A 21,214-nucleotide genomic window follows, 5' to 3' on the forward strand; every position below is an offset into this window, starting at 1 on the left:
CTCTAGTTCCGTCCATGTCGTTGCAGCTGGCATGATTTCATTCTTTTTCATGGCTGAGTCGTATTCCATTGTGCGTATGTACCACCTCTTCTTTATCCACTCCTCTGTCAATGGTTGTTTCCATGTCCTGGCTGTTGTGAACAGTGCCCCATGAACATAGGAGTACATGTATCTTTGCAAATTGGAGTTTTCTCCAGGTAGATGCCCAGCAGTGGGATTGCTGGGTCACACACACGCACTTCTTAAATGAACGCATGAATGGGGGACCCTGGCATGATTCTGACCCTGGCAGACTTTATTCCCAGTTGAAGAAATAAAATGAGAAAATTTCCCCAAACGGAAGTACGCACGGGTGCACAAGGAAGGGACCCAGAGGGCTCAGAGCGTGTGATGGGCAAGCCCCACATCTGGGCATCTCAGGGCAAGTTGCCCAGGACCTGGAAGGAAGAGGCCTCCCTGGAAGCTTCCAGAAAGGAAGGGAAAGGCCCTAGGCAGGAGTCGGGATTCCGCAGACCTCAGATTTCTCCTCAGTGCTTCTGGAGCCTGGAGGGCAGTGGAGCAAATCTGTGATTCCAAACCTGGAAGCATCAACCAGCAGCTCACTGCCAGGCATTTTAGGGCGGAATTGAGTTCTGAGGCATGAGGCAGCTTCCTAGCTCACGAGGCGTCGGTCAGGGGAGTGCAGGGGAGCTCTGGGGGGATGGGTCCCACGGAAGCTTCTGGGGTTGGGGGGCAGGGGCGGGGGCGGGGAAGCCAGGTGGAGCAGGAATTGGTCTCAGAGGGATGCGAACGGGTCGAGAAGAGATGTGGACGATTGCTGGCAGGTCTCGGAACTATTTGCTGATAAGAAGACAGAAAGAGGAGTTCCCACTGTGGTGTGGTGGGTTAAGAATTCGACTTCAGCAGCTCAGCCCAGCGCAGTGGGTTCAAGGATGCATTGCCGCAGCTGCAGCTCAGATTCAGTCCGTGGCCTGGGAACTTCCATGTGCCGTGTGTGCGGCCATACAATTAAAAACAAAGATGGAATGGAAAGAAAAAAGACAAACATTAACTCCAGAGTGTTCAAAAATTTGGGGGAGGGAGGCAGAGGGGCCTGGGACAGATTGGGGCCGTGGACTGTTGCCCACCTCAGCCTCCTTTGGGGACAACGGTGGCTTCTGGGTGCCTGTCTCCTGGCACGTGTGGGGATGTGATGAGGGCAGGACCGGTGTGGGAGGCCGAGGGCAGGCCCAGCCCGCTGAGCCCTGCCCACAGCGCACTCTTTTTCCAGGGCCACACCGCAGGGTATGGAGGTTCCCAGGCTAGGGGTTCAATTGTGGCTGCAGCTTCTGGCCTATGACACAGCCGCAGCAATGCCAGATCCAAGCCGTGCCTGCAACCTGCACCACAGCCAGAGCAATGCCAGAACCCTAACCCACTGAGTGGGGCCAGGAATTGAACCCGTGTCCTCATGGATCCCAGTGGGTGTCTTTCACACTGAGCCAAAATGGGAACTCCTTTTTTTTTTTTTTTTTCCCCCAAAGTTGACTCGAGATTGTTTTTTCGTTGCCATTCTGGGGTCAGTGGCTGAAGAGGGCGCTGACCCCTCAGCCTTCCGCCAGGTGGGACACGGGTGCAGGGAGCCGGGCTGTCAGTGAGGGTGGTTTTGTCCCTGGACACGGCGTCCTGGTCACTAGGGCTGTGATGCCCGCCCGGAGCCGGGCCAGCAGTTCTGGGCCACCTCGCCTGACTCCAGGAAGCCGAAAACTCGTTCTTCTGCTTATTTGTCCCCGGATATAAACAGCCTGGACCACGATGGATGGCAGGGCTCCCGGGCGTGTGTGTCTGCCCAGGGCGGCCTTGGTTCCCACGAGCTACAGGGATTCGTAGGAGCGGGTGATGGGGACGGCGCGTCGCTGGCAGTTGTGACGGCTGGATCGTGCTTTTAGGGGAGGAGGGGTCTGTGACGCAGTGCTCGCAGCCGAGCCGCACCGTCCACTGGCAGCTCACCGATAGTAAAAGCACATCGTCCTGCAGCGCAGGAGGAGCCTGTGTGCGCCCAGATGTTGTAACGAGGCTCGCGACCGGGCGTGTGATGTCAGGAAGCCGCGGCCCATGCACCACGGATCCCGCACACGTCGTAAAGATACAATAATGGTTGCTGCGCTTTACAGAAACACTAATATTGTTGTTTTATGAGAAACAAGAATTGAAAATATTAAAAGTCAGAATGTTACAGCCTTTCAAAAAAGTTAAATAATGAGGACATGGGTAGGGGGTCAAAATCCTTTCCTGCTGACTCAGCGTCCTGGGGACAAGGTGCCGCTGACGCCCGTACCCGGCCTGGCAGCCCCTCTGTGCACCCGAGGCCCGCTGGGAGCCTCCCCCGTGGGGAGGAAGGCACGGTGATGGGACGAGGGTTGTTGGGGTTGTGCAAACATTCACAGGCCTGGAGAGTGGGCCCAACGCGTGTCCTGGGCTGGACACAGCAGCAGCAGCTGGGCCTCCCGTAAGCCGGCTCCGCTGGCTCTGGCGCGGCCAGGGTGCCCTGAGGACTTGCTTTTACCCAACTCAGTTCATGGCAACTCTGGATCCTTAACCCACTAAGCGAGGCCAGTGTTCGAACCCGCAACCTCATGGTTTCTAGTCGGATTCGTTTCCACTGGGACACGATGGGAACTCCACTTTTTTTTGTTTTTAAAGTGGTCGCACTTGAGGCACATGGAAGTTCCCGGCCAGGGACTGAATCTGAGCTGAAGCTTTGATGCTATGGCAACATGAGGTCCTTGAACCCACTGCGCTGGGCCGGGGATCGACCACAGCTCCACATCGACCCGAGCCCCTGCAGTTGGAGTCTTAACCCACTGCATCACAGCGGGAACTCCCAGTTTGGTGCGCTTTGATGAACACGTATAACGATGGGGCCCCAAATCACAGGGCTTCCCTCGCCTGGAGGGGCTGCCTCTTGCCTCTCTCTGGGCATTTCACCCCCTCCAGTCCCCGACACAATCACCGGGCCACACTCTGCCTCCAGGGATGGCCGCAGCCATGCTGTGGGTGGCCCCGTCTGGTCACAGTTGTGTTGGAGATGCACCCACGGGGTCCCTTCCCAGCGGGCACCTTCTTCTTGCTGAGCTGCGTTCCCTCCCGCACCTGTTACCTGCTTCCCTGTTGACGCCCGTTTGGTGAGCGGAGCTGCCGTGGGCGTTCGTGCGCAGGTTTTGCGTGAGCGCAGGTCCTCCTCTCCGAGGGCCCACACGCAGCAGGGCGCCACGGGTCACGCAGTGTCTACTCAAGCGCCTCGCCTTCCTGCCAGCACGCGTGAGTTCCAGGGGTGCCCATCTTTCCCACAGAGCCCTTTGTCCCTCTTGGTTCAAGCCATTCTTGCAGGTATTGATCCCAATTTGGAGATAAGACAGCGGAGGCCGAGAGCTGAAGTGAGCTGTCCGGGCCGCGTGCTGGGCGGTGGGCAGAATCAGAGCCTGTCTGCGACGAAGCCCCGCTCCGAGGGCCGCCGCCTCCCAAACTGTGGGGCCTGTGTGGGCACCTTTGTCCCAGGAGGGACCGGCCTCCAAAGCAAGGCCCATCCAGTGGGAGGGACGTAGATACATCAAACTCTGGGGAAAGGAGGAGTTCCCGTTGTGGTGCAGCGGAAATGAAGCCAACTAGGATCCTTGAGGTTGCAGGTTCCATCCCTGGCCTCGCTCAGTGGGTTCAGGATCCGGTGTTGCCGTGAGGTGTGGTGTAGGTTGCAGATGCGGCTCGAATCCCGAGTTGCTGTGGTTGTGGTGTAGGCTGGAAGCTGCAGCTCTGATTTGACCCCTGGCCTGGGAAATTCCATATGCCGCTAAAACGCAAGAAAAAAAAAAAAAGGTCCGGGGGTAGAGCAGGACAGTGCACTTGGCCCCAACTGGGGCTGGGCAGCCTGGTGGGAGAGACCCCTCAAGGATTCAGCAATGCCCCCCATCCCAGGGGGCTTGCTGTATTTATTTCTTTTTTAACTTTAGGGCTGCACCTGCAGCCTATGGAGGTTCTCAGGCTAGGTGTCGAATTGGAGCTACAGCTGGCAGCCTACATCACAGCCACAGCAACATGGGTTCTGAACCGTGTCTGCGACCTACCCGATAGCTCACGGCAACGCCAGATCCTTCACCTACGGAGTGAGGCCAGGGATCGAACCCGCCACCTCATGGATGCCAGTCAGGTCATAACCCCTGAGCCGTGCTGGGAATTCCCGGGCTGTTTGCGTTAGAGATGAAGGCCATGGACTCCTGCCCTCTTGGACCTGACACACCTGGGTGGCCAGGGCACCAGGGACAGCTCCCTGAACTTGAGAGGCAGCGAGAGCCCCGGAGCTGGGCAGGCGTGGCCTGGGGCTGAGGCCTGTGTGGTCCCTACATCCTATGTTGCTTTCCAAACACACACAGTTACATAAACGATGATAACACTTCATAAACATTTTTCTAACATGCGGAATGTTTGACATGAATTTCAGCTATTTTAGAACTAATAAACAATTGTCAATGTCACGGCCGACACGGAGCAGAAGCCGAGGGCTTGATGGAAGATCAAAGGCGGGGCAGAGACGCCTGTGGAGGAAGAGAGCAGGGCGAAGCCCACCGTGGTCCTCGCGGAGGCGGGTGGGTGAGGGCTCGGGAGGCAGGTAGTCAGGAGTCCAGGGCAGCCCCCCGCCCGCCCCGGTCCTCGGCCTCCCGCTGCTCCCCAGGTCTCACCGCTGATGTCTGGTGCTGTCCAGCGAGGGTGCTCGGGACGGACTCAGTGCTGGTCAGTGAGCGCCAGCAAGCGGCCGGGCGCCTCGCCAGCTGCCTGGCCTTGGGGCCCAGGGCTGGCGCCAGGGAGCTGGCCGGTGGAGGCCCCGCGGCTGCCCCAGCACGTGCGCCCGGCCCCCGGGAGACGGGCTCTGTCCTGTGGGCCCCCCGGGCAACCCCAGACATTCGGATACCTGAGTGCAGCCCAGGGGCCTGCCTGGGGCTGCCTGCTCAGGGTCTCTCTGTGGGCACCTGGACATTTGTTACTGGACTGCACGGGGGCGGGAGCTGGAGGGGAGATGTCACCGACGCCCGAGGGACCTGGGCTGGACTGAGGTCCCCACAGGGGTAGCTGCCTCCTGAGCTCAGAGCCCAGGGGTCTGGGGCACCGTGGGGGCTGTGCTGGAGGAGGCACTTGGGGCGCCCAGGAGCACCGAGACCCCATTCTTACGGGCAGCATAACAGAGCCAGGGGTGTCCCCTGGGGTGATGCGGAGGGCCCCTCACCCTCTGTGCCTACGCGGCCCAGGGCTGGCTGAACACACGAGTGGGGAAGGAGGCCGCTTCCCCGACCTCAGCTTTGGGGGCCCCTCTCCCCAGGCCCAGGACCTGCGGGTGTGGGCTGCAGCTGGGACATTCTATTCTCACCTGCGGTGTCCTGGAAACACCTGCCTCCCCTGGGCTGGGTCCTCCTGCTCAGCGTGGTGTTTAAATTCCGACCCTGGGAGTTCCTGCGGTGGCAAGAGGGTAAAGGATCCAGAGTTGCCCTGAGCTGTGGTGTAGGTCATAGATGCAGCTTGGATCCTGTGTTGCCATGGCTGTGGCATAGGCTTCAGTTGCAGTTCCAATTCAGCCCCTAGCCTGGGAACTTCCATCTGCTGCAGGTACGGCCCTAAAAAGAAAAAAAAAAAAAAAAAATCCTTCTGTGTCCTGGCTCCATGGTGCGGGATCGGGTTCATGGCCGCCGTACCTCCTGCACCGTGCACACCTTACCTCCCAGCAATCTGTGCCCAGCGCCACAGCAGAGGGCCCTTTAAAGGAAGTGCATCCCTCACCTCCGAATCCCCAGCAGCCTCGGGCTCCTAGGCTGTTCACCCCATTCTCCGGACGGCTGATGCCTCAGGGCCTTTGCACCTGCCGAGCGGTCCCCCCTCTGCCCCCTTCCCGGCCACCTGCACGGAGCCCAAAGGGGCTGGCATCTGTTGTGGTTGAACCATGTCCCCAGGAGGCATGTGACCCCCAGAACCTGACCTCCTTTGGAAGTAGGGCCTTTGTGATCCTGGATGTCGTCAAGTCAGGAAGAGGTCACCAGAGTGGCCCTGAGCCAACGACTAGTTCTTTTTTTTTTTCTTTTTTTGCGTTTTTCAGGGCCGCACCCGCGGCATATGGAGGTTGCAAGGCTAGGGGTCCAATTGGAGCTACAGCTGCCAGCCTACACCACAGCCACAGCAACACCAGATCTGAGCCGTGTCTGCGACCTACCCCACAGCTCACGGCAATGCTGGATCCTTAACCCACTGAGTGAGGCCAGGGATTGAACCCACCACCTCATGGTTCCTGGTCAGCTTCGTTTCTGCTGCACCGCGATGGGCACTCCGGGTGGGTCCTTCTGAAGAGATGTCCACAGGAGGCCCAGGGAGCAGCCATGTGCCGGGGGGAGGGGTTTGGAGTGACAAGGCCACAAGAACAGGGACACAGGGACTGCAGCGCCAGAGCTGGGAGGGGCGGGAAGGACCCTCCCCCCGGAATCCTCGGAGGGGCCGCAGCCCTGCCGGCGCCCTGGGGTCAGCCCTCAGGCCAAGAAAGTAAACTTCCGTTGCTGTCAGCTCCCAGTTTATGGCCCTTTGCTTCAGCCGCCCCAAGACAGGAACACAGCCCAGGACGGGCACTTGACAGGGGGCACTTGATGGCTTGAATAATGGATGGCATCCCCCAGGCTGGGCCAGGCTGGCCTCTGGGCCTGGGAGCCTCCCAAGTCTCACTCCCTCAGGCACAGACCATGTGCCCCTCCCTGCCAGGTGTCACCCCCAGGCCCCGAAGGACCAACAGCCCCTGCCTGCAGAGTCCTAGGGCCAGTCTGGCCCAGGACAGCCAGGCCTTCCCAAGCGGTAAGCCCAGCACCTGGGCCCCCTCCGGGGTCTCTGCTGCTCCCGTTTGACCTCAGGCAGATGAATGCGGGGGCGGGGGGGGGGGAGTGGGCCCAACCCCTTTCCAGGGCCCAGGGGTGGGGCTAACGAGGGGACCCACACACCTGGGGTTTGCGATGCCTCAGGGCAGTGACAGACCTGCCTTGCTCAGGGGTTTCAGAATGTTCTGGTCAGTGGCCCTTTCTTTGGCCTCAGGCAGCCACCGTTCTTGTGAATGTGGGGAGGAGTCCTGCTGGCTGGCCAGTGGCCCCATGTGTCTGAGACCCTGGCTGGAAGGGACTCATGAGGGAGGCCTTGGACTGTGGGCTTCCGGCCCCGTCCACAGCGCCCCAGAGAGGGTGCCAGGGTTGGTTCTGCCCACACGCGTCCCAAGCTCTAACCAGAGCCCAGTGGACTGTGAGGCAGGGGAGCCCTGTAGGTGACAGGTGGGGGCACACCCAGTGCTGGGGGCCTCCGGGCCCTTGTCCATGGAATGGGGCTGCAGAAAGGTGACCTGCCCATGTGGCTGCCACCTCTCCCCTCTAGGACCTCGCCTCTGTGTCAGCCCCAGGAACATGGACCTGAGAGTGGCGGTTGGACAAATGCCTTCCGTGGCAACTTGGTGTTTTGCACGAGGGGTGTGGGGTGTCCAGGAGATTCCCTCAGCGGCCCCCTGCTCCCCCCTGAGTACTCTTTTTGGCCCTGCTGATGCTGTGGGGGCTTCCGATCTCTGCAATAACAAGCAGGACTGGTCGGAGGCACCGAGAGGTGAAGTGACTTGCTCAAGGCCACACAGCCAGGACATGCAGAGTTGGGAATGGAGCCGCGTGCTGTGTGGTCTGGGCCCTGCTCCGGAACAGCCCGCACCTGCCCCTCCCTGATGACAGGTTACAGGTGGGTGTGTGGTTCGTCTGACCAGGCCTGGTGGTTTGGGGGATGTGTGGGGCCGGGGCCAGTGGCCTGTGCTCACCAATGTCAAGCTGCTGGCCCTGTAGGACCTTCAGCTTTAATGGGATGGAACAGGTGCCCTGGGGGCCGGGGGCTTCCACCCCTTCATCCTCCCTTTCGGATGGTCCTCCCTGCGGCCTGTGTAGGCAGTGAGACTGGGGCAAGGAACCTACGGCCGATTTCAGGGTTCTGGGGGACACGTTCCATGGTCCAGGCTAGACCTGCCCCGGGTGTGCCCTGCGCCCCCACCCATGGCTGGGGCTGACCCAGGAGGGGACTAAGGGCCCTCATTACCCAGGCCTCCCAGCTGCCCGGCGGTGTTGCTGTCATCATCGGAAAATGTGAGTCTCCTCCCCCGCGGCTGGCTCCCCACCAGGCCCTTCCTTCCCTGGGGCATCAGCAGACACCTCGGCCTGGCAGCAGAGCTGGCACAACCACCATCCCACCTACGTGGCCTGGCCACTCTGGGGTGTCCGCCAGGAGGCTGCATGGAAAACCCACCCCATCTGTCACGGACGAGGGGATGGTGGGGGGGCTGGGCCTGTGTGCCTGGGGCTTCTGAACGCGAAGGCCTCGTCTCCAAACACCAGCGCAACCTTCCCCTTTGGGGTGGGAACTGAGCACAAAGTCGAAGTCCAGCTTCCTGGGTTTGGGATGGAGCAAGGCCACACGAGGTCCTGCCTCCCCCTCCCCTGAGTGTCATGAAGGGGACGTGGGCGACCCAGGCTCCCCTTTCCCTCCTCCTCTCCCACACCTCCAGGAAGCGGGGGCATGGCCAGCTCCGGTCCCCTGCACCTGGGTCCCTGCTTCCAGGTCTGGGCGCCCTCCACACCTTGGAGCCAGGTGCGGGCCCCGCCCCAAACCACGCCCCGCTCCCTGCTTGGTGGCTCCGCCTCCAAGCCACGCCCTGCCTCCTGCCTGGCAGCCCCGCCCTTCCGCGCAGGCGCAGAGGCGGCCTCAAGGCCGGTTAGGTTGCTGCCCATTGCCCTGCAGGGCCACTCATTTGCTCAGCAAACAAGCAAAAGTGTCCGTGGCCTGTGCTCACGCTCTCTGGGTTTGAGGATGGAAACGGGAAGTAGCCCGGTGGCGCTGTCTCTACCTGCGCGGCCCCTCCTGGTGGTCCAGAGTCGCAGGCGGCTGCCGGGACAGGTCCCAGCTGGGCTGCGCCATCAGCGTGAAATGCACACGGATCGCAGAGACGCAGCAGGAGCGGAAGATGCGAAGGTGCCCTAGCTCTTGCTGTGTGATGGAGTGCTGGGCGCTGATACCGCCGCTACCGCACGGCCTGATAACGCCGTCCTACCTGTTTCTCTTTCCTTTCTCAGCGTGGCCACCGGCACACCGAGGGCACACGTGTGGCTCAACTTGTGATTAACTGGACAGTACTGGCCTGGACGGTGGGCAGACATGCAACAGAGGACGTCACAGCTAGAGGCAATGGCCTGTCGGACGTGAACAGGCCAACTTGCAAGACGGGGGTCAGGGGGCCGCTCCTGTTTTTCTCGGACTTGGAGCAGAATCTGGGCAGCGGGGTCCACAGGCTCGGCTCCCTTGACCGGAGTGGGCAGAGCCCTAGCGGCTTCTGCCGACCCACCTGGACCCAGGCACGGGACCTCTGCCTTCCAGGCTCCAGTCCTCAATCTTCTCACATGTGGGATAGGATCAGGGTGCTGTCTGGCACCTGGCGGGTCTCTGTGCAGCTGCCTTGTGGTCGTCTCTCCTGGTGGACACTCCAGGGGGAGGGGTGGGAGGTGGTGCCAGGGACCAGGGCCACTGTCACAAAGCACCATGGACTGGGGCTTGCACAGCAGAAGCCCACGCTCTCCTGGTTCGGGAGGAGGATGTTTGAGATCAAGGCGGGGCAGGGCTGGCTCTGCTGGGTCTGAGGATCCGCGGGGCGTCTGTCCAGCCTCTGTCCAGCCTCTGGAGGTGCTGGCGGTCTTGGTGTCCTGGGCTTGAGGACGCCTCAGCCCATCTCTGCCTCGATCCGCACTCAGCCGTGTTCCTGTGAGCCTGTCTGTGTCCCCGTGTTGCCTCCTTCTGAGGACACTGGCCAGCTTGGGTCAGGGCCTGCCCTAAGGACCTCACCTGAACTAATCACATCTGCAGAACCCTATTTCCAAATAAAGTCAGATTCTGAGAGGCAGGAGTTAGAACATGCAGGTAAATTTTGTGGGGACCGTTCAACCCGTGACCTGGTGTAGGGGACTCAGCAGCCCTCAGCCCTGGACCTTGTGTACGTACACAGAGGCCCACATCTGACTTGCACCTGAGGCTGGTAAAGAACGGGATCAGCGGGAGTTCCAGTCGTGGCGCAGCTGAAACAAATCCGACTAGAAACCATGAGGTTGTGGGTTCGATCCCTGGCCTCACTCAGTGGGTGAGGGAATCTGGCGTTGCTGTGGCTGTGGTGTAGGCCAGCAGCTACAGCTCCAATTGGACCCCTAGCCCGGGAACTTCCACATGCTGAGGCAAAAACAGAACAAAAAAAAAAAAAAGGGACCAGTAAGTCCTGAGAGCAGCCTTGCTTCCCAGGCTTTGTTCTCAGCTCCTGTTCAGTCCTGGTCCCTGGAAGCAGAGCCTGGGATGGTGACCACCTGCAGTGGCCCCTGGAGGGGTTCCCAGGAGAAGGGTTGGCAGGATGCAGGATGGGGCCGGGAAGGTAAGAAGGAGGGCGTCTTGCTGGAGACCAGCCTCGGCCTGATCCCACGGGAAATGCCCAGAGCCACTCCCACCGCTGAACAGGGCTGGTCCCGAGCCCCTCCCCTCCCCCGTCTGTCCCTGACCGTGGCCGCCCCTGCCTGGTGGGCGTCATCTGCCTCCAGGCTCTGCCTGGGAGGGCAGGTCCTGGCTCCCCCTGGTCCGGGGCGGTTCTCCAGAGAGGTGGCTGCTGTGAGCGGACCGGGCCACAGCTCCCAGTGGCCCGGGGGTGGGCAGCCCCCAGACGTGCCCGGCTCCGCCCACCTTCCAAACCTCCCTGCGCAGGCGCTCTGCCGCCGCGTGGGAGGCATAGTCATCTCTTCATCCCGCGCCCGTCGCGTGTGCCCGCGGTGCCCGCGCGAAGCTCTCAGAGGAGAAGCAGGAACTCAGAGGGATCCTTGGACACGGGCCCTCCTCCCACGAGAAGGGGGCGCTGCTGCCCTCGAACCCCAGTGGGCCTCTCCTGGGGCGCACAGTGGGAGCGACGCGCGTGTGTGGCTCTGCCTTCCCCGGGCTCGCCCCCTCACAGTGTCCGCCCTGCCCTACCTCCTTGCTAACCACCACGTGGCTTAGCAGAGGGCGGGCCATCCACCTGCTTCATCACTGCTGCCTTTGCTGTGTCCCCACATCCCCGGCCCGCATCCCCGCCTGATGCCCGCCTGCCCAGCCTCACGGCTGCGGCTGATCCCAGCACCCATGGCCTCCTGCCCCTGGATGCCGGCTGCAGCCTGAACCTCTGTCGGGGACGCTGCCCTTTGGTTTATGGCTGTTGTTCTTTCTGGGACCTTCGTCCCGGGATCCCCATGCACCTGCATATGCCTGTGTCCTCAGGGCCATTAACCTCCGCCACCCCACCCAAGGCGCTGGTACATGAGCTGCCCTTTCTTGACCACTTGGATGCTCTTAACTGACCCATGCGTGTCCCGGTGTTGGAGGCGGGCTAGGCCTATGTGGCTGGTCCCTGAAGCCCCAGTGGCTCCCAGTTGCTCCCCGGCCAGTGGGCTGGAGGCTGGATCTGTGCCTGAGGACGCAGGTGGCCTCTGAATCACCTTGGAGAGTCCCTGGTGTGTCCCTGGGGACTGCTGGGTCCCGGGTGCACAGGTGGCCATGCCTGGTGCCTACGGGACCCCAGTCCCCCTAGACAGGGCAGACCAGAGCCTGGCCAGGAGTGTGAGGGCAGGGCAGGGCAGGGCGTCGGGGAGACAGGCCCTGAGCAGTGCCTGCGAGGGGGCAAGTGGGTAGAGCCTGGAGGGCGGATGAGCGTGAACCCTGCTGGGCTCTTATTGGAGGGCTGGGCATGAGGGACCGATGTCGGGGGCATCAGAAAGGCAGGAGGGGGCTTCCGGTCACCCACGGCTGGAGCGGGCAGAGCTGCGTGTAGGAAGCGGAGCCTCATTTAGGAGGCCGACCAGGACTGGCTCGTTTGCAGAGGTCAAGGTTGACCCTGAGACCCCAGGGGAGCCAGAGTCCCGGCTGCTGATGGGGTGGGGGCAGAGGGGGTGATATGGTGGCCGCCCATGGTCCTTGGCCAGGACAGAGGGGGTCCGGGCACCGCCTGACCCAGCTCCGGACCTCCTGGGGCCCCGGCTCTCAGTGGCTCCAGGGAAGACCCTGCTTTTTTCATTTTTCCTTTTTTGCCCGTGGCCGGATTTAACTGTAAAGAGCAATAAATTACGAATTTGGAAAAACATCCCTTAACCCCACAAAGGACGAGGCTGTCCCCAGATGACGAATGGCTCTGAATTAGCATTATTTAGTATTTATAACTTCCGCTGGACAGAATTTACCGATGTTCCTGGGAAATCCCGCCGGCCTTCGGGGTATTTTTAGAGCCTATTGTCTGGCTTGATGGGTTCTTCGAGCAGGGTCTTGGCTGAGGAGGGAGCGTGAGAGTCCGGAGAGAGGCAGGGGGTGCCCAGCCCCCTCTTGGCAGGACTGCAGTGGGCCCTGGGCCCCTTCCATCCTTAACCTGCCCAAGACTGGTCTTTATTGAACACCCATTGCCTGCCCACCCCCGAGCTGGGGTCTGGGGGAGGCGGGAGGGGGCGACAGGCTGGGAGTCCACCGCCCTGTCCAGGGAGCAAGTGTGTGTGAGGACTGGGGGTTGGGAGTGGAGGAAGCGGATGCCCAGTGAGCAGTGGAGTGGGCCAGGCTGTCCCTAGGACCTAAGAGTGGCCTCCTCTCCTCCTGGGGCCCCAGGGGCTGCCCCTCCCTTTGGGGTCCACAGGGAGGACCCAGGAAGGCATTCCTTTCTTTGTTTCTATCTTTTTAAATTTTTTTTATTTTTTCATTTTTTTTGTTTCTGTTTTTTTTTTACGTGGCCGCCACACCTGCGGCAACTGGAAGTTTCCAGACTAGGGCTTGAATCAGAGCCATAGCTGCCGGCCTGCACCACAGCCACAGCAACGCGGGATCCTAGCCTCATCTGCAACTTACACCAGAGCTCATGGCAACGCTGGATCGTTAACCCACTGAGCGAGGCCAGGGATCAAACCCGCATCCTCATGGACACTAGTTGGGTCTGTAGCCCACTGAGCCACAATGGGAACGCCACCTGCTTTTCTACCCCAGAACCAGGCCAGGACTGAGTGTCCCAGCGCGCTGGCCTGGGCAGGCCCCTCGTGGGTGAGACAATGGGAGGGCAGGTTGTGGGGTTTTGCCCGAGTTTTCTCTGCTGGCAGAAATGCTGCGGGGTCCTTGTAAAAGCCCCAGAGGCTGTGGCGAGGATACGGAGGACAGGGCCTGAGGCTGGCCCCCCGGGACCGGCGGGGGCACACGCAGGCCCACACTGGCTTTCTCTGACAGCACGTGGGCTCTCCAGATGGGGTGCAGGGAGGGGGGCACCTGGCACAGAGCAGCTGGGCGCTTATGCCAGTCCCCACTCTGCCCCATCCCTGCCCAGGTCAGCCCGACTGATGCCTTACGCCAGGGGGCCCAGTGCCTGCTCTTGGCCAGCCGGTTAGTGCTGGTCTGTCTGCCTGTCTGAGACCCTTCTGCTCTGTCCCAAGAGTTGAATATCCTCCTGGGGCCTCGATGGTGGGTCTGGGGAGCCTGTAGCTGCTTGGAGACCCCGAGGGGCCGTCGCTGCGGACCTGGCTCTGACTTCTCTAGGGCTTCGAAGGGCTGGCGCTAAGTGTCTCTTGGCCTTGGAGCCTGGAAATGTACTTAATCGGAGTCGTTCACGTCCCCTCTCATTCATAAAATAAACAAGGAGATTTGTCTGCAAGTGGCTATGAGCGCTTGCAGGCGTTCCGCTGTCCCGAGACCACAGCGCAGGAAAGGGCTCCGAGCGGGACCAGGGGAGTGGCTGCTTTCAAGTGTGTGCGGGCCGGAAGCGTGGGCCCCGTGCTTTCGTTAGGAGGGTTCATGGGGCCGTGCTGGCGTGTCTTCAGTCTTTCTCCAGAAAATCCTGGCGCAGCTTCCAGGAGATCCGCCTGGTTGTCTGTTCAGCGGGCAGCGCACGCTGGCTGCGTGCTGGGTTAAGGAGGCCGCCGAATTCAGGCTTTTCTGTGATTTGCTAAAGCATCAGAGAAACTCGTTATGCTCCCCCTAACCGCTGGGTCTGAATTGAGGGCTCCGGGCTCTGCAGGGAGGCCTCATAGGACTGCATGGGGGTGACTGTCCCCCACCCCATCCTTCTGGAAGCCAGCAGGGGAGTCCCTGAAGGGAGGACCCCAGTCATTCTGCTCAGCTCGTTTTGTCCCCACACGTCCGGGATGCACTTCCGGGCTTGGCTGAGGAAATCACACCACCCACCTGACCTGAGCCAGGGGGCAGCCTGCCACCCCAGCCCCCCGGCCCCTTCCCGAGCCCTTGTCCCCAGAAGTGAGAGCTGGGCCCGTGGACGCCACGTTCAAGCGGAGGAGCCCTGGCCACCCTCCACAGGGCTGAGGTCTCTCAGGTGGGTTCGGGCGGGCTTGGGCCCAGGGGCCCGCAGGACCCATTTCACCGGCTCAAGCTGGCCAGTACCCTGGGTGACCTCTGAGCCCTGCCTGGGGGGCGGGGGCGGGTGGTGCCCCCATTCGGGAGGCTCCCCAGCAGAGGTTGGCGGGCTCTTGGCTGGGGGGCCCCTCCCCGACTCCTCCCCCCACAGCCCCTCCTGATTTGGACCCCGCAGGGGGCAGGGCCGGGTCTTTAGAATCTTTCGGAAAATGCCTCACCTGCTTTCCCTAAGCCTCCGTCACCCCTGCTGCCTGGGAAAGCAGGATCCCTGTCCTTCCTGCCCCCAGTGTCACCCCCAGGGACACAAGCCCCCGCACAGCCCACGGGGGAAAGGGGGCTCAGGTGTCAGCCCGGAGCGTCCGTGTCCCACTCCGTCCTCGATCTCTGTCTGTCGGCTCACGGCCTCTTTCCTCTCTCCCTGCACACAGGTGGATGCCCCCCAGTGGGTTTTCCTGGCCACCAGGGCCTCCCAGAGGTCAAGATCAAGGACGCTGCCCACAGCCGTGTTCCGAGGCCCCTGCATGTTAAAAAGCCAAGAAATGCTGGAGCCGAACTTGACAATTGCGTAATTTACAACCACTAGACATTTTACACACGGAGACGCGACTTAGTGTCAGAGGTCACTGGTTAGTGTCAGAGGTCAGATGTGAAGCCCTGGGAGCAGGTTAGGGCCCTCTGCCCCTCCCCCACCTGGAGTCATTTCCAAATGTCTGGGAAAAAGGATCTGGTGGATTCAGCCTGGCCAGTGTCCACAGGCCTGCCGGGGCGAGGCCTGCCTGCCGCGTGGCACCTGAACGGCTCCTACACATGGCTGTCTAGGTGAGGGGGAATCCCACAGGGCCCCTCTAGTCTGCCCAGCCCCCGGCCCAGAACAGGCCTGGGGTCTCCGCGATCGGAATTGGCCCTGGGGACGGGGGCCTCAGAGGGCAGGAATCTGGCTCGGAGGGTGGGGGCAGGTGGTCTTGGAGGTCGAGGCTGTAGCCCCAGGCAGGCAGACCCTGGTCCTTGACCCCTGGAGCCCCCTGGCCGCGAGCACAGGGTCCCACCAGTGTGGGGGATGAAAGCGGCTTCCACAGCTCGGGCCAGGGCCGCCTCTGAGCATCCTGGACGCTCGGCGCCTGGTGGGTCAGGCTGGGGCTGGGTCACACCCGAAATGGCATCAGCTGCTCCTCCCTCCCTGGCCCCCGCATGGCATCTAGGAGCTCACCTTCAAAAATCACCCCCACCCCAATCCTGCCCTGGGGACGTGCTTCTGGGGACCCCCCTCACCCAGGGCCCTGGGGACCCCACCCCACCTCTTTTGCCCCTGCAGGACTGAGGGTCTGAAGTGTCACGGGAGACAGTCAGAAGCCCCCCCCCCCAGGTGGATGGATGGGCTTTGCGGGGTGGAGGGTGGGGGTGGCTGGTCAGCAGGGCCAGGCACGTGGGTCACACTGCCCTCACTCCATTGTCACTGGGCTCATCTCTGGACATGGGGTTGGGGGCAGGAAGGGGCCAGACGAGTCCCTGTCCTCAGGGAAGCTGTTTCCTCATGGGCGAGACTGAGAGGGCACAGGACATTCAAATCTGTGGTTCCAGGACGGGCAGGTGTCAGAAAGGCCACAGGACGTGCAGGGGAGAAGCACCGGGCCAGCAGGGTCACTCTGACTTTGAGCTGAAGATGAACAGATAAGAAGTGACCAGCGGGAGGAAGAAGCGTCACTGTCCCAGTTGGGCGGGCACAGGCAGCCTGCGGCAGAACCACCACCTGCCTCTGCTGGACCACCTCCCACCCTGTGCCATTCGGCAAGAGGTAGGTGGGTTTTGGCCTGTTCTCCAGGACGAGCAGGCTCCCGGGGTTCCCAGGTGGTCCCCACCTTCCTGGAGAGCTCCCGCCTCCCCTTCCCACACAGCCTCCTGCAGGCCTCCCTCAGAGCCCACCGTGCATGAGGGGCAGTGACATTGGTGGGCAGGGCTGGCCATGGAGACCCCCTGGAGGGGCCGTGGCTGTCTCCTCCATGGTCACAAAGGCTTACGGGAGGAAGGTTCAGGGAGGAGCTCCCTGGTGGCTCAGTGGGTTAGGGACCTGGCATTATCTCTGCTATGGTGCGGGTTTGATCCCTGATCTGGGAACTGTTATAGGCTACAGGCCCAGCACTTCGCCACTCCCCCCAAAAAGACTCAGGGTGATAAAAATTTGGAGTCATTCATAATTGGTAATCATCAATACTTTCAGGAGCTCTGACCTTTAAAGGCTCGCTGGATATACTCCCCCGGTCATTTGCCTGATCCTCTCTTGGTCACCTGGCTTGTTTCCGCGATGGCTCTGCTGGTGGGGACCTGTGGGTTCCAACCTCCCAGTGCTGCTCCGGAAAGCCTTTGTGGGGACGTGGCGTCAGAGGGTCCTGACCCCTGGCTCCCGGGTCACCAATTAGGGGCAGAGAAGGGAGGCATCACAGTCAGAGGGGACGGCAGACGCCGAGACCCAGAGATGTTTGGATGCGGGCGGGGTCCGGGGCCGAGAGTGGAAGCAGCTGCGGAGAGGGGAGCCCCGAGGCCATCAAGGCTGGGCCACCTGTGCCGTTACAGGGCCATACCTGGGCCAAAGTGTTTGGAAGCAAAGGAGAAACAGCCTGGATTTGCATCATGGAAAGTCTGAGCTTAGGGCCTAGCGGAGAGCGTGGGGGATGGGCAGCGGCAGGGATGGGGGAGGGGCAGGGGGAGAGGAGCCCCGGCTGGGGGTCTTCTGGGCACGGGGGTGGGGGTGGGGAGCAGGGTCTAGAAGCATGGGGGGGCAGGTCTCAGGGGGTGTGACCTCCCCCAGCAGCTCCCTGGGACCACTCTGCAGGAGCTGAACTCCTTGGCCCGTGGGGAGGGAAGGCGGTTGGCCGAAGGAAAAGTCCAGATTCCTCAGTGCGTCCTGCCCCAGCGTCCAGTGTGGAGGCTTAGTCTGGCCTCCTGTCCCCCCACCCAGCCTCCTCCCTCCCCCAGGCCCCAGCGCGGCCAGACGCCGTCCACCAGCGGTGCCGAGAACCCTTTATCAGATAATAAATAAGGCGGCTGGAGCCGTCCGTGTCAACATCTTGGCGGGGCTCGCAGGGCATGGCGGGGGTGGGGTGGGGGGGCTGCCCTCCACGGCTTCCACGTGGCCATCAGGGGCCGGCCACCCCCCCTCTGGCTCCAGTGGGACCGCAGGCTCACCAGCCCCCTCCTCTTCGGGGCCAGCGCAGCCCCAGAGATGCGTGGGAAGACGGGCCACCCCAGTCCTGCAGCCTCGCAGCCTCAGGGGCGCCAGGTCTGTAGCCTCCTTTCCTGGCCGCTGAATGGGGGTGCACGTGGGGGCTGGGACTGGGGAGGCTGGTCCCCATTCTCTTCCCCAGCGCCTGTCCACTCACCCTGGAGAATGGCCGCCCTCGAGCCGCCACGACCTGTCACGGGCTCGTGGCAGAGGAAAGGCGGGGAGGGCAGGGCCGCCCTGAACCCGGGGCTGCTGTCCAGTGTGCTTGGTGGCAGAACGGTTTGTCCTTGGTGATGGTGACAGCGGCGATGGCTCTGATGTAAGGAAAGCCCTTATTTGGTCAAATAAAAGGTTGGTAACCTGCACGGCTTCTCCCAAAGAACAATTTTCCCTTCTTAATAAGCGCGGTACTTTTTCAGACAAGTGCCTTTGAGGATTGACACCCATTTTTTAAAGAGCCATCCTTTTTGGTGGTAAAGGGGAAAACTGACCTTGGCCCAGCCCCACCGGGAAGCTCCAGGTCTGGGCACAGCTGGGCGCGGCTTGCCAGGGCTGCCCCACGGGCTTGAGCTGGTGCAGGCAGCTTGTGGGAGGTGGCGAAGCTCCCCCAAAAGGGCCCATGGGATTGAGTGCACCCCGCTGTGGGCAGTGGGTACACAGCTGACCCACAGCGAGACTCAGATAAGCACCCTGACACCTTCCACGGGGACGCGCACGGGGTGGCTTCTGCCTCCAACCCCAACTGCGGCCACAGTGGCGTCTCCGGGTTTCTGTGCCGTGCGCTCCATTTCCTGGCTTCACCAGCCGGCCTTCCCTTCCCCAGGGCTCCCTGGACATCTGCTTTAGCTCCAAAGATGTGGGAAAGGGGGTGCGGGCAGCCCAGGAGTGCAGACGAAGGGGACTTTCTTTCTGTCCTGTCGTCTGATAAGCGGCCTGGGCTGCCCACGCCTGCCAGCCTCGCCGGCATCCGGTTGTTTATGGCTGGCCGGGCAGAGCGAGGGGCCGCCGGCGGGAGGAAGGGCTGCAGGAAGGGGGTGCCAGGCGGCTATATTAAGTGCCCAGGCCCCGACAGCTTCCGGGCCGAGAGGCACTGGGGTAAAAGGCTTAAATTTAGCATCTCTGCCGAGAAAGCCCCTCCTGGCCAGAGGAGGGAGCGCAGCCTCCCCTTCCTGGGGGCGGCTTCAAGGTGACGAAAGGGGAGGAAGAGCTGCCTTCTCCCTTCCCTTCCCAAGGACCCGCCTCGGGACCTCTCTTCAGGGCAGGCCCCCAGCCCTCCTGGGCACCCTGCCTGCTCCGCCCAGCCCGCTGCGGACGCCTCCAGGAAGACTCCTCGGGTTGGCCAGGCCCCTGGGTCACCTCTGAGCCACGTGTCACTTCTGGGTGCCTCAGCTTCTCTCATCAGGGAAGAGGGAGAAGGGCGCCCGCCCCACGCCCCTCGGAGGGGAGAGCAGGGGACAAGTCCTCAGCAGGGCTGGCCGGTGGGAGGGGTGACCTGCAACCACAGGCAGCGGCAGCCACACTGCCACATGGCCCTCTCCTGGCACTCCCTTCCTGGTCTGTCCTGCCCCCCCCCCCCACGGCTCCCTCCCTGCCTGGGGAAGGGCTGGGCCAGCCTTGCCTTTGAGAGGGTCCAGGATGCTGGGGTGGGGGGTGGGGGCAGCGGCTCTGGGGGTGGGGCCTGAGCAGGCCCGTCCACTCTTTGTCTCAATTCAGTAATTTGGCCAGAGCCCTGAGGGGGCGGGAGGAGGCTAGGCAAGGGGGCACGGGGTATCACCCTCTCTGTGCCTCAGTCTCCTCGCCGGGGTGGGCTCCCGGGAAGGCAGCCCCAGGCCTGTGGTGTGGAGACCAGGGGGCAGCAGGCTGTCCCCAGGACGGGGGCCTCCCGCCTGGCCCACCGGGCACGCGCACCCACGGGCACCCCTCTGTCCCCGGCCGTCCCATCAGCCCACTTCGGAAAGACCTGGCTGTGACCCGCTTCAGAGGCTGTCCCCTAGGGTCTGCTCGGGCCCTGGCCCTGGCCGCCCGGGTCCAGGTGGGCTGTCTCAGGGCCCTGAACGCCAGTGAACATGCAGGTTCCCAGGCCCCAGTTGCTCAGGCCTGGGGCCATGAGGGTTGCATTTAACCTGCCCGCAGGTCATCCGGATTCGGGCGTCTTGTGCCACAGCCCTCCATGTGTGGGAGGGTGGGGGTCCCAGCCCCAGTCAGGCACCAAGGCACAGAGGCTGTGTCCACTTCCTGGGGGCACCCACATGGTGACAAGGGACAGTGTCCTAAACCCTGGGCCCTGCTTTGTGCCTCGTGCTCCTACGTCCCCAGGGTTCACCCGACACTGCCTTGCTGGCTGCTGTGACCCAGAGACAGGAGTCCCACGTGGGACACGGCGGCCACCAGGACCCAAACCTCCGCTTGCTCTCTGTCCTGCCAGCCCGGGCCAGGAGGGCAGCAGAGGGCAGGGCAGGGTGTGACCCTGATTCTGCCTGACTGAATCAATGACCTCTCAGAGTGTGGTCCCCAGGCTGGGCCTCACCATGTCCTGTCCCCTGCTGGCGACCTTGAAGCCACCCAGGGTTTATGGGCCTCAGCAAGTCCTACAGATGCCCTTGAGAGCTCCTGGCTCAGAGTGGCCAGTGAGGTCCAGCAGGCCAGCCCCCAACCTGGCAGGCAGGACTGAGGCTGGGGATCCCACAGCTGATGGGGAGAGGAAAAAGCAAAATCGAGGTCTTTATCTCGCATTTTTTCTGATGGTGTCATTTGTCTTAAAAACAGAAAAGACAACTCAGGAGCTCCCTGGTGGCCCAGCGGTTAAGGCTCCCCGCTTTCACTGCTGCACCCCAGGTTCAGTCCCTGGTCTGGGAACTGAGATCCCCCATCAAGCCGCTGCAGGCTGTGGGCAAAGAAACCAGAACCAAACCCAAAAAGCAGCATCATGTGGAAGCTGAGCTGACCGAAGCTCAAGAGGCAACGCCAGGATGAAAGGACCTGTTCCAGAAGCTGCCACCAAGGATGACCATTTCGAAGGCGAACGGGAAGCCTGAGATAGGGCCACACAGTGACGGCGGCCAGCTCACCATGCTGGAAAGGTTTTTGAATCCGTTTGGGAGTTGGGGGGAAACGCTTTCAAGCGGAAGACTTTACATTAAAAAAAAAAAAAAAAAAAAAAAAAAAAATCCAGGCGTTCCCACTGTAGCTCAGCGGTAGCAAACCCAACGAGTATCCATGAAGCCGTGGGTTCGATCCCTGGCCTCGCTCAGTGGGTTAAGGATCTGGCATTGCTGTGAGCTTGGTGTAGGTCGCAGATGTGGGTCGGATCCTGCGTTGCTGTGGCTGTGGTGCAGGCCGGCAACTACAGCTCCAATTCGGTCCCTAGCCTGGGGGAGCTTCCATGTGCTGTGGATGCAGCCTAAAAAGGCCAAAAAAAAAAAAAAAAAAAAAAAAAAGAGAGAGACTTCTGGCGTGTGTGGAAAGTTCAGAAAGTCTTATTGGTGGAGGGTGGCAGCAGGACAGAAGTGACGCTGTGGCCCTTCTGCAGGGCGT

The sequence above is a fragment of the Sus scrofa genome, chromosome 17, assembly GCF_000003025.6.
Source record: "Sus scrofa isolate TJ Tabasco breed Duroc chromosome 17, Sscrofa11.1, whole genome shotgun sequence".
In the NCBI taxonomy this organism is placed as follows: Eukaryota; Metazoa; Chordata; class Mammalia; order Artiodactyla; family Suidae; genus Sus; species Sus scrofa.